The 12,428-nt window shown below is 37.1% G+C and overlaps 2 protein-coding genes across 2 annotated transcripts in view; both read left to right on the plus strand.

The window, feature by feature from the left end:
- LOC134741954 (uncharacterized) overlaps positions 1 to 12,428 on the plus strand; it is a 275,994-nt gene that overhangs the window by 251,015 nt on the left and 12,551 nt on the right. The gene's annotated exons all lie outside the window — the stretch shown is intronic.
- Positions 1 to 12,428, plus strand: part of LOC134741887 (ATP-binding cassette subfamily G member 4-like) — a 174,246-nt gene that overhangs the window by 81,637 nt on the left and 80,181 nt on the right. The gene's annotated exons all lie outside the window — the stretch shown is intronic.

Consider the following 12,428-nt stretch of genomic DNA (forward strand, 5'->3'; position numbering starts at 1 on the left):
ACTTTCCGCACCCTAAACAGCCACAAAAAGTAGCACTTTTTGAGCAAATGTATTAAAAAATACTTTACAGTACATATGGTGCTACTTTCTCGCACTAGTGCGTAAAATAGAACTTTTCGTGCATATGTCGAAAGTTTAAAGGGCCATATGTACTGTAAAACGTTGTACGATACACGTGCGAATAGGTAATTCGCAACTCGTGTCGATTTAAAACACTCCCTGCGGTCGTGTTTTAATTTATCGCCACTAGTTTCGAATTTCCTCTTTTCCGCACTTATATCGTAAATAACTATATCACCTGCCATGATAATATTAAGCTGGATTCACATTTGTCTGACGTGTCGTGTTGTGTTGTGTCGCAACGAATCAGAACGGTAATCGGTTCATACATTTAATATGGTAGCGCTCACATTTCTGTGATGCACCATTATTATTCGGTGACTTTTACGATAGATACGAGCTACAATAACAAGCTGAACGAAGAAGCTGTGCATTTCATATCTGTCCTTGCCGTCTAACAAAGTATACATGTCATTAACAGAATAGAAGCAAGATGCAGGGCATTACAGACTACGCTCCATCTTGCTGCTATTTTCCACTTCGTCGGCCGCTTTCACTAGCTCGGTGACCAGCCAATTGGCTAATCTAACGCTACCCTCGTTCTAGCCTAATCGATACTGCCAATTTGTCAAACACGAACATTGAACCATGCTTTTTTTCATTAAAGCAGTAAAATGATACCTACTCGTTCGTACGTAATACTTGAAGAAACTTGTCTGTTACTTCCATAATAATAATCACGCTTGTTTGTACTAACAAACACTAGATTTATATTTGCTGCGATCCTTATACAGCTGGTTTCCTTTACTCTTTTCATTACTATAATCCTTATAGATATTAGGCTATTATTGGTAATGTGATATAGTTATTGTTCTGTATACCTACCTCACCATTGTGTAAGTAGATGAGAAAAAAACATATTGGAATTTTCGAAGGTAAGAAAAAATGCCGAAAAAATTAAGGTACCGACCTATCGAGTAGTAAAAAAAGATATAAACAACGCATATGATAAATTAATAAATACCTATATGTACATTGAGGTAGTACCTATACTGACATTACTGTCTACATCAGTTGCGACTTCTGATTAAAGTCAGTTACGGTCTATTTTGCCGATTTTTTCAAAAATTTGTTAAGATAATATATTGTTCGCTTTGATTTGGTCAATTTGATTCTTTTTTCAAAAAGTTCATTACATTGATATTCTAAGCAGAGCAACATCGCTTTAAATATAATATGAATATGACAGTACGAGTACCTCGATCTAACCATACATTTAGATCACCTAAGCAGCAAAAAGGTCATGTCTTTTTTGACTTAAACCTCGCAGTTTTTTATGTGCGAAGTAAGCTGCAATTGCCAACCCGACGGTGACGGGTTTCAGTGGTTCAGTAAACAGCTGACCTAATCCGACGTCTGAGGGATTATACAAAATTCGAACTTAACCCTTTAATATCTGGAAGACCGAGCTTTGCTCGGAATACATATAAAAACTTAAAAATGCGCGTTTTTCCAGAGATAAGACCTAGCTAGATCGATTTTTCGCCCCCGAAAACCCCCATATAGCAAATTTCATCGAAATCGTTAGAGTCGTTTCCGAGATCCCCGAAATATATATATATATGTTATACATATATACAAGAATTGCTCGTTTAAAGGTATAAGATAGGGCAGCGGTCTCGAAAAAACCGGCCAAGTGCGAGTCGGACTCGCGCAAGAAGAGTTCCGTACCATTACGTAAATAACGGCAAAAGAATCAGGTTTGTTGTAAGGGAGCCCCCCTTAAATATTTATTTTATTATGTTTTTAGTATTTGTTGTTATAGCGGCAACAGAAATACATTGTATTGTATTGTATTGTATTGTAGTCCGGGCGATTTTCCGCAACTCGACGACTGGCGCCTATTTTGCGTGACATGGGGGTGGGCTAGTCCTGCCAGCCCAGCTCCTCGAGGAAACCTATCAAACCTTTGATGTTGAGTAGGACCTCGGGGAGGTCTCTCGGGGATCCGAGATGTTTTGCCCTGTATGGGGCCACTCCGGTGCACTCCAGCACCACGTGAGAGGCTGTTTCTTCTGTCTCCATGCATCCTCTGCATAGGGGACTGTCTGTGACACCTGTTATAAAAAGATGTTTGTTAAATAGTCCATGACCTGTTATGACACTGGTTACCATGCTCAGTCGGGACTTTCCTAATTGAAGGAGCACCCTTGTGAGCTTTCCGTTGATGCCAGGCATGGCTTGTTTGGCCTGTCTGCATCCAGTCTGGTTTAGCCAATGTTCTGTGTGTAGTTTCCCTGTACGTGCCAGCAGCATTGAGCGTACCTTGCTAAACGGTATCGGGAGGATCGGTTCTGGGCCAATCGCTCCCGCACTCGATCCTTGCCTGGCAAGCTCGTCCGCAGCATCGTTACCCCGGGATCCGCTGTGTCCTTTGATCCATTGTAGGGTGATCTTATTGTTATGTCATACCTCCATTAGTCGTTCGTGGCATTCGTGTATAAGTTTGGATGTGACTATATGGCTTTTTAAAGCCATCAAGACTGCTCTACTGTCGGAGAGTATGCGGATGGAGGATCCTACTACCTTCCTTGCAGTGATGGCAGCCGCCGCGTTTATGATGCCAGCTGAGTGCATTCAGCCTGGAATACCGAGTTATGGGCTCCTAGCGGAGTGGTAATTGACATGTTCAGGTCTACTGAGAAGGTTCCAGAGCCCGATCCGCTGTCTGTTTTGGACCCATCAGTGAAGATTCTGAGCTCCCGAGGATTGAGTACTTCGTAATTGTCGTCCTCGTATAACTGTATTTTGTACCTTTTGTCGAAGATAGCTCGTTTATGAATCCGATCCGTGCCCGAATTGAGCACTGGAAATTCGTCCTATACCTTATCCAGGCAAGTTGTGTGAAGAGCTCCTATGATGTTGGACCATATATTAAGGGCTCGCAGCCTTACCGCTGAGAGACTGGCCTCTTGTTGTATGTGTAGGTGCAGCGGTGGAAGGCTTAACATGACCTCCATGGCTGCAGTCGATGTGATAACAGAAATACATTATCTGTGATAATTTTAACTGCCTAGCTATCACGGTTAATGAGATACGGCCTGGTGACAGTCGGACAGACAGACAGACAGACGGACGGACATACAGCGAAGTCTTAGTAATAGGGTCCCGTTTTCCCTAAAAAAAACAGCCTATAACACCATCTTTTTTTTATTTTTTTGATGTACAGAATTTTTTGGACTATAGATTAGCGATGAGGCTTGTATTGTGAATTTTTTCAGTCTTGCCCGTTAAAGGGTTAAGGTCAAGTATCATAAACAGTAAGACTTCTATTTGGATCATGTATTTGTACGCTGTAGTTGGACCTTGTGTTACCAATTTATATTTCGAGTTTTAAACCTGTCTTGGTTCAATTTTGCTACGGAACGTTAAAGCATAAGAGATAAGACCGTATGATCTTCTAAATAGCGCAATCATCAAGCCTAAAAAGGGGTAAACCTTGGAGTTAGAGATAATAAGCTGGAAATTGGTATACACCTTCCCATGGCGTTTTAAAAGTTATCGCCCATTCTGAAATTAACCCTAAGGGTTAATTTAAATTAAAATTAAGATTTGGCTGGGTTAAAATAAAATAAAAATCTTACTCAAGGCATCGATCAGTATGATCCGACTGCCAAATCTACATAACATGACGATAATTGGATCTAAAAATTGATCCTATATGCAAGGAGTCTGGATTCGAGGGAAACTGAGACTTGTTCGAAATTTTAAACTTCATTTTAAACTTACCTACAGGGTATCGCTTTGAGGAAAAACGTTAAATCAAAATAAAGTCCTGTAATTCGCATTGTTAGCTAGGCCAAATAATAAATTTACGATACCGATACGAAAAAGACGTAAAATCTGTGCACTAAACAATATGTATATCGTTAGAATATATCCACGACAAGTATTTTACGTTTTGAGGTTAATTGTAACTACCTAATTGTTTTAAGATGCACTATTATGGTCGTAAGTCGTAAATAATTTTAATAGCATTTCAAACTGTTTCTTGAAGTCGATTTTTTTTTCTATTAAAGTTTATTATAAAGTGTGGTGAGTACGACCAAAGGCTTATGATATGGGTCATATGAGTTATATATATATCAGTTAAAGTATAACTAAATTAATACAATATATTAAACTGTCATTGAATTGACACAAAGTAAAAATACTTCGCATTTGGCAACATAGTCGTAATAAAAAACAAAGATAAACCACGGTCATCAAACAAGTCACGTAGAGCCCGGATTAAAGTTGAGTAATTGTGGCAATCTAGCGGCTACGGGAGAAGGAGCAAGACGCGTGATGTCCCCGGCAATCTCCGTTTCCAATATAATCCTGGGCCATGACACCAGAGGAGCTAAAATCGTCAATGTACTCAGTCAGTCAACTTTAGAGAAATGTTACCCCTCTGCATAGGAGTATGTATGCAAATAAAAAGGTGCTAAGCAAATAGTATTGAGGACTGTACGTTTATCCAAGTATGTAAGAGCGGATTGCAAATTATAACCATTTCCCACGCTCGCAAAACATTACCCTCCATGTGATGCAGTCGGGTAAAAATACGTTTCCAGTAACAAAATAGTACCCGACTGCATCAGAAGGAGGGTAATGTTTTTCGAGCGTGGGTACGTGGGCGTGAGCATGCCCTACAGCCCAAACGGCTGGACGGTTTTTTACATAAGAGGTGTGGTTGAATTTGTCAGAATTGTGATAGTGACATAGGCTATATATATATATATATATAGGGATAAGCTCGCCTTTGTACCTAAAATATGAATTTCATGTTAACAATTTTTGTTTTGTACAATAAAGTTATTTACTACATTTTGAAAATGGCTCCCGCGAATGAAACAAAAAGGGGGGGGTTGTTATTTTTTTCTTACTATAGCAATATTGGTACCTAATGAAAGCTAGTGAAAAGACCATTCCAAAAATGTATGTAAACGGTCGGGTTTTTTGTTTGTTTTAATAATAAGTGCAGTTTACTGTAACAGAAAATTATACTGGTTTTCAACTTAATGTACTTTTTTTATTTTTTGGTATATCTGTTTAATAATTTTTTGACATTATATAGAGGATATTCATAATCATTTGGTATAAAATTTGGAATAATCCATTCAGTCATTTTTAATTTCGAGCAGTTCAAAATCAACTCTGGATTGTGAAATTTATGAACGTTTTCTAATAATTAGTTAGACCAAGTAGTGTTTGAAAGAAAAAAGTAAAAAAGTTTGTACTGCCGACTTTATGAGGTCACAGCAACTACCCCCCCACCACTTCTGCGCTTGTCATTTCATATATTTGTGTTCAGGATATTATACTGAATGCATTAATACCATACTCACCCATATCCGAGACGACATGAACGAAAACCTAAAGCCTGTTCGGCCACCCTACTATATTTTCCTCGCAATCGAAGTGAAAAGCAGAGTATTTAACGTAGGCATTAATGGCCATTTTATCTTCAACCTATATGGGCCTTCGCTTATGCTCGGACCGATACATATATTCGTTCTCGGATAAAATGGATTACTTCACGGCCTTGTTGTATAATATACTACACATACTAGTATCAATCAGGTTTCAGACTTACATACGATTTAAATACAAATCTGAACTTTTTCCGATTTTTCCGAAGGACAAGTTGAACCCAAATAACGAAATCCTCGTGTAGTAGATAGTACACGAAACAAAACGCCATTCCCTTCCCTATATATTTTTGTGATCCCTATATATTATTGGTGAGAACATACCATGCAACGTATTTAAATCCCGCGGAAAAATGCCTCTGTACGGCTACCACCTGTTTGACACTGACATATTCGCTAGCGTGCGTGCGTAACTTATTACTTTTTATGCATCTCGCTCGTACTCGCATATTAGTGCGAGCGAAATGTATAAAAAGTAAGTTACGCAGACATTTAGCGATTATGTCAGTTAGATACTGTTAAGGCAGTCGTGGTAAAGCTACTGTAGGCTAAATGTAAATCGAATTTCGAATTAACAATATAAATTAGAAATAAGCTCAAATTTGACGATTACAATCATACTGCCAAATATTTTAAGCTGATTTCGACTACAGAAACCAGGCAAATTGCCCGCGGGTCATAAGCTCCTGTATTTGATATTCGTTATAAATTAATTCACGGCAGTAATTCATTAACGACCTCCTAGCCTAGGTTGGTAGTGACCCTACGAAGCGGGAGGTCCCGGGTGTTTATCACAAATATTTGTTCCTGAGTTGAGGATATTTTCTATGTATATAAGTATTTATATATGTGTGTATATTATATAGGTATTTCGTCGTCTAGTACCCACAACACATGCCTTATTGAGCTTACTGTGGGACTAGGTCGATCTTAGTAAAATTGTCCATTAGTATTTATTTATTTTATTGAAATACGTAACTATTTTCTTTTTATTATCAAATAATAGTTGAAGAAGTAATGAACAACAAACCAATGAATAAGTGAAATAAAAAATCACCTTCGGTTTTATGTTTATTGGTAAAGCAATTAGTTGGAAAAATAATTACGATCTCGCTGTACCGCACCCGTTTTATATTAATAAGTATACGCGTCGTATGCCAGTCATATATTTATCTCTTTCTCTGCCATGCATTCTGCGACATAAAAAAACTATTTAAATGTGCAAGAAGCTTTATGCCATTTGGTTAAGCTTTCTTAACATAGTCGTACGAGAGTGAGACCAAAAACTGGCCATATTAGCAGTTCAAGAGTTAATAACAGACGCGTTAAGTGAAAATTTTCATATACCTATTACCGCCACAACCCCCAATACTAATTACCCTGGAAATTGCTATATTGGCCTACGTCCCAGCTCTAACAAATTTCCTCGAGACGCATGACAACCGCAAATTAACTACTCGGCCACACGCGACTGCTGTTGGTTTCTTGCTCATAGTCTTATTCAGAAACAAATATTCAATACCAATTCAATTTGAGTATCATTGCATCGCTCTTGCACACAGGTGTGTTTTAGGATAAGAAACAAGGCTCTTGCACATAATATGTGAAAATACTAAAGTACAGAAGGCCTGTTGGAGTTTTAGATATCAAGCTGTTATTTTGAAATACTCCTGAAAGTTCATTAAACTACCGTTAATTGTTTAATTATAGCGTCTCCACCCAAGTATCCACAGCCGTTGCCATTTCTAAAACTAACATAGACGTCCATATAATTATACTACTTAATAATAGTTTACGACCGGTTTGGCCTAGTGGGTAGTGACCCTGCCTGTGAAGCCGATGGTCCTGGGTTCGAATCCCGGTAAGGGCATTTATTTGTGTGATGAGCACAGATATTTGTTCCTGAGTCATGGGTGTTTTCTATGTATTTAAGTATTTATATATTATATATATCGTTGCCTGAGTACCCATAACACAAGCCTCCTTAGGCTTACCGTGAGACTTAGTCAATCTGTGTAAGAATGTGCTATAAAATTTATTTATTTATATTTAATAATCTTCAATATATTGTAAACTATTTTATGGACATACACAAATTCAATATTCATTTTCCTTTCGAAGTAACGCGTTTCAATTACGTAGTTATGAGGTAAGTGAGGCATATAAGTCCCACCTTAATTTAAATTGAAATATTTTTTAAACTAATTAGGACATTATGTAAAACTCACTCAATAAAGGTTTCACATTTGTTTAAGTTTCTTCTTATACCAAAATAGTTATAAAAATATTACGGCAGTCAAGAAAAATACAAGTTTTATAAAAGTACTGTTTTGGGTATTAATGAACACTAGCAGGGTATTAAGGCCCGCAAAAAATAAACAGTAATGACAGATTTCAATCATTTTAAACTTTAAACTTATACAAAAAACAATATTTGGTATCTTCACAAAAGGAGGATATTTTAAATTAGTGGTAATAATTTGCTTTGGGCCTTACTACGAATATAAGAAATCGTCTATTTTACTCGAAAATATTAGGCTAAAAGTAAAATTAAACCTTCGTTAGTTACAGCTATTTTAACTGTTTACGAAAAATAAATAAGAACGCAAATTATTTTTCACTTAAACGTATTTTTGGGCTTTATTGAACTTAAGACTTTTTAAAGAATCAATACGTCTAATAATATTGAAGTACACTTATACTTTTGTAAGTCAGTAAATACTTACTTATAACTTATCAAATCGGCCTTGTTAAGAGATCAAAAAAACTCATAATTAAGTATCTAAAAATATTTGAATTTTCTATTTCATCGCATACGTTCAATAAGGCCCGGGACCAGGCCTTGTTACCCGCACTAACAGTGGGTCCTCTTACCAACACAACAAGTTCAAGAATAATAGACAATATTTAATATAAAAATATACATTTTTTTTTTCCTTTTCTCATACAGTTAGATTACTACCGTTTGCACCCATATACATTAAAACACCGAATAAATAAATAAAAACTCGATAATAAACAAACTTTATTTTCGTAAAAAAAAATCATCAAGAGCAGCCGCAACCTCCCTTTCTGACTGTATGGACTCTATTGACAAATTAGCGGCGCGTGCGAAGGCAAAAGCGTTGTTGCCAGTTGTGTTGAAAAAATCATACTAGTGCAACTGCTACTTTTGAATGCAGGACCTTTTTACCCGCCGGGCCTTATATGCCTCACCTACCTTATTGCAAAGAGTCTGTCAGTATTAATTACTAAGTTTTAAAAATGTCCTGTTATTATTCCGTATTAATATATATATTATCACCCACAATCCTGGCAATTTCATGACTAATGGCCTCACCTTTTCATGGTACCATAAAAATGTTGCTGTTCTGCTTGAACAAAAACGGTTTCTATTTAAAAAATACTAAAATGAGGACTAAATCTTACAACCAATCTTCAATAATAAAGTAATGACGTAAAACGTACAATAATCCGTCGCAACCATTCACAAAATCACAATGTAGAACTCGATACATTTAGTATTCACACAATAGGCGAGCGTTGAATTCCCGATCATTGATTACACTACAAACTGCGGGGTACATTCAATTTTATCGTTGTGGGCACCATGTACCTACCGTTGTATCGATATTTACGCAGTATCGATTCACACTACAGCTCTTTCTGAATTAAAGAATTAATTAATTAATTTAATCAGGTCTGTCTGTAGATTACAGTTCAGCTTTGTCCTAACTTAAACAGATTCCCTAAAGCCCTATTAGAACTGTATGCACTTTTTAAAATCTCGACTTCGTTTTATGTTGTTTTAACATTACTTGCAGTAAATATCGCGCGCAACGATAGACACGAGCATGAGGAACGTAGTTGCATCGTTCTAATTAAATTTATGCATGCAGTTAACAAATACAATTCTTAAAAAACATGTCTATAATATAGCATCTAATACAAACTATAACTTACTTAAGTACTAAACTTAGTAACTAGGTAAAATACAAGTAACTGTCAAAAAAAATTTTTGTGACACACTTTTATTGCTGACTGTACTTCTCATTTGCATGTCTATCGAGTACTTCTTGAGACCTATCTAATGAGCCTAAACTTGATGTGTTTGTGTTTTTCCATCGAGGAGTTCCTTTGGCTACCTACCGGCTGCATAATCAGAACACCTCCATGTTAGCATATTATTGCATTGTCACCGGAATTACGACAGTACTCCAAAATTTCAACTGAATCAGATATCGGGAAGTGGTTCTAATTAACCGACTTCAAGATTTCAAAAGGAGGAGGTTCTCAATTCGGTTGACGTTTGGCGATTTGTCCTCTTCGTTATGTTTGTTAAGCAAGTTAGGTTTCAAGACACATTTTTGTCAAGCTCGAGTTCTGATGATGGGATCCATGAGGAATCGAGGGAACTCCTCAAATGTGAAAGGCATACATATAGTGATTTTTGTATTCTTATCAACAAATCCAGCATTTCCATTAAAAAAAGTGACATTTGATGAAGTGGAGCTGCTGATGATGATCAGAATGGAACTCTTCAACGACACATAGTTTACGTTTGGCGATTTGTCCTCTTTTTTATGTTTGTTAAGCAGCTTAAGTTTTTAAGACATATTTTTGTCAAGCTCGAGTTCTGATGATGAGACCCACGAGGAACCGAGGGAACTCCTGAAATGTGAAAGGCATACATATAGTGATTTTTGTATTTTCATCAACAAATCCAGCATTTACATTAAAACAAGTGACATTTGATGAAGTAGAACTGCTGATGATGATCAGAATGGAACTCTTCAATGACACATAGTTCATGTTTGGCGATTTGTTCTCTTCCTTATGGACCCAGACCCAAACTTGGACCCGGACTCGGACCCGGACCCGGGTCTGGACATGGACCCCAACTCGGACCCGGACCCGGACCGAACTCTGACCCAAACTTGGACCCGGACAGCCGGACACGGCCCGGACTCGGATCCTGACCCAGACCCGGACCCGGACCCGGAAATGCTACTAGAAAAGTGGGTTAGGTGGGTGGGTGGGTTTTGAACTGCCTTTCTCACAGAACAGAACTGCTACCAGAAAAGTAGGTTAGGTTAGGTTAGAGCTGTGACCCTTACAGAAACGAAATGCTACCAGAAAAGTAGGTTAGGTTAGGTTAGAACTGCGACCCTTACAAAAACGAAATGCTACTAGAAAAATGTGTCGTTTTACCTCCTTTTCTACATAATTAGGCAAAAGATGCTGTCTTTTTCATTTCATTGTCTGGAATCTAAGTGCACCATCAACTTGAGTGAACTTTCAGCGGCATCCCCCATTGAAGTCGGTTTTTTTTTCTTAAAAATTATTTTAGTTACAAGATTTGAAGCACTATACATATACAAAGGTATATACGCAGTGAAGCTAAGTAAAAGTGTGTATTTACATACATACATACAAAGGTATATCAAACTAAATAAAACGGTTTAAAAAACTTAAACGTGCGACGCGTTAGGCACAAAGCACGCCTGTGCCACTTAGCGGTACGGTAAGCATTTTAGCTACGTAGCCAGAATAGCTTACTACAGTTACTGCATTTTTGCTAACCATACTGAGAAGAGGAAATGTAGGCCGGGAGCTTGTATTTACTGCTGCGTGTTTATGTATACAGATGTACCGTAAAATGTGCCTAGGTACACTTTGCTCCAAAATTCGAAATTCTATTTAAATTTTCAGATTATTATATTGTTGTAGGTATCTTGATATACCTATACGCCGATTTAACGTAGACCATCACTAATTATCGTGTTGTAACACTTAAATGAGGTTGTGATGTAGTTTTCATAATATATTGCTGGGTAGCAAAGAAGGCACATTTTACGGTACAGATTTGGTCATAGGCCATTCACTAGACTTTAAATTGCAAATATCTGAGTATTCTTAAGGTTTCACGAAAATCTCGCTTGGAATATTCCTTGGGTAAAAAGCTTACGACACTCCACTATCAGTAGATATAATATTATACGATCTTAATAATGCAAATACAAAGTAAATATTTACAAATTATTTGTACCTACATACATCATAGTCAGCCTATTTCTGTAGCAGCAAAACACTCTCGTGGTTGGGACTTCCCAGTAAATATGTATAATACGTCCTATGACAGGAATTCCCGCTCTTCCACAGTTATCTAAAGTACATTAGTAGGTACACAAGTTAAAGATAATAATAGTACATTGTGATACAAGTGTGCTATGTTGGTCATTACATTACACACGAGGCGATATAAGAAAGCCGATGTGTGTAATGACCAATGCACACGCATTTCATACGACGTTTTTCAACACACTTGCGAGGAGAAAAACGATATTTACATATAAATCAAATTTTTAAAACAGTAATAGTAGATTGTTAACCAAGGGATAAAAGGCACCCGGCCATTTCTGTCGAGGTAATTTGGCGCTCGAACGCTGTGAGACAGAATAGTCTGAGACTAAAATGGTACTATTCACTCGAGTTAAACACTACTATATCTTTGGGTGGTCATTATATTTAGTGCCCTTTTTTATTTCGAATACGAGGAAAGTAAAATAGATGTGCATTAAAAAACACGGCTAAGTATATAAACTTCAGTAGTATTTCTTGAGGGTACTTTCAATTAACAATTTAGGTAAAATCGTTAATTAAGGAATGGGAAAAAATTAAAATTTCACACGCCCGGCAAATGAAAAACCAAACGCTCAGCCAGTGAGCGTTCTATAGCGAGCCCCAAACACGTTTTCTGGTAATTGAATAAAATAGTCCACTTACAAAATGAGATTTTATTGTTCAAATTCGGCTACATTTTGCTTTTTTTTTTAGATTAAGCGAATTTGCCGCAGGGTTTACTTTTGGCTTAAAAACATATTCAACAAGATT

This window comes from Cydia strobilella, chromosome 1 (assembly GCF_947568885.1).
Source record: "Cydia strobilella chromosome 1, ilCydStro3.1, whole genome shotgun sequence".
In the NCBI taxonomy this organism is placed as follows: Eukaryota; Metazoa; Arthropoda; class Insecta; order Lepidoptera; family Tortricidae; genus Cydia; species Cydia strobilella.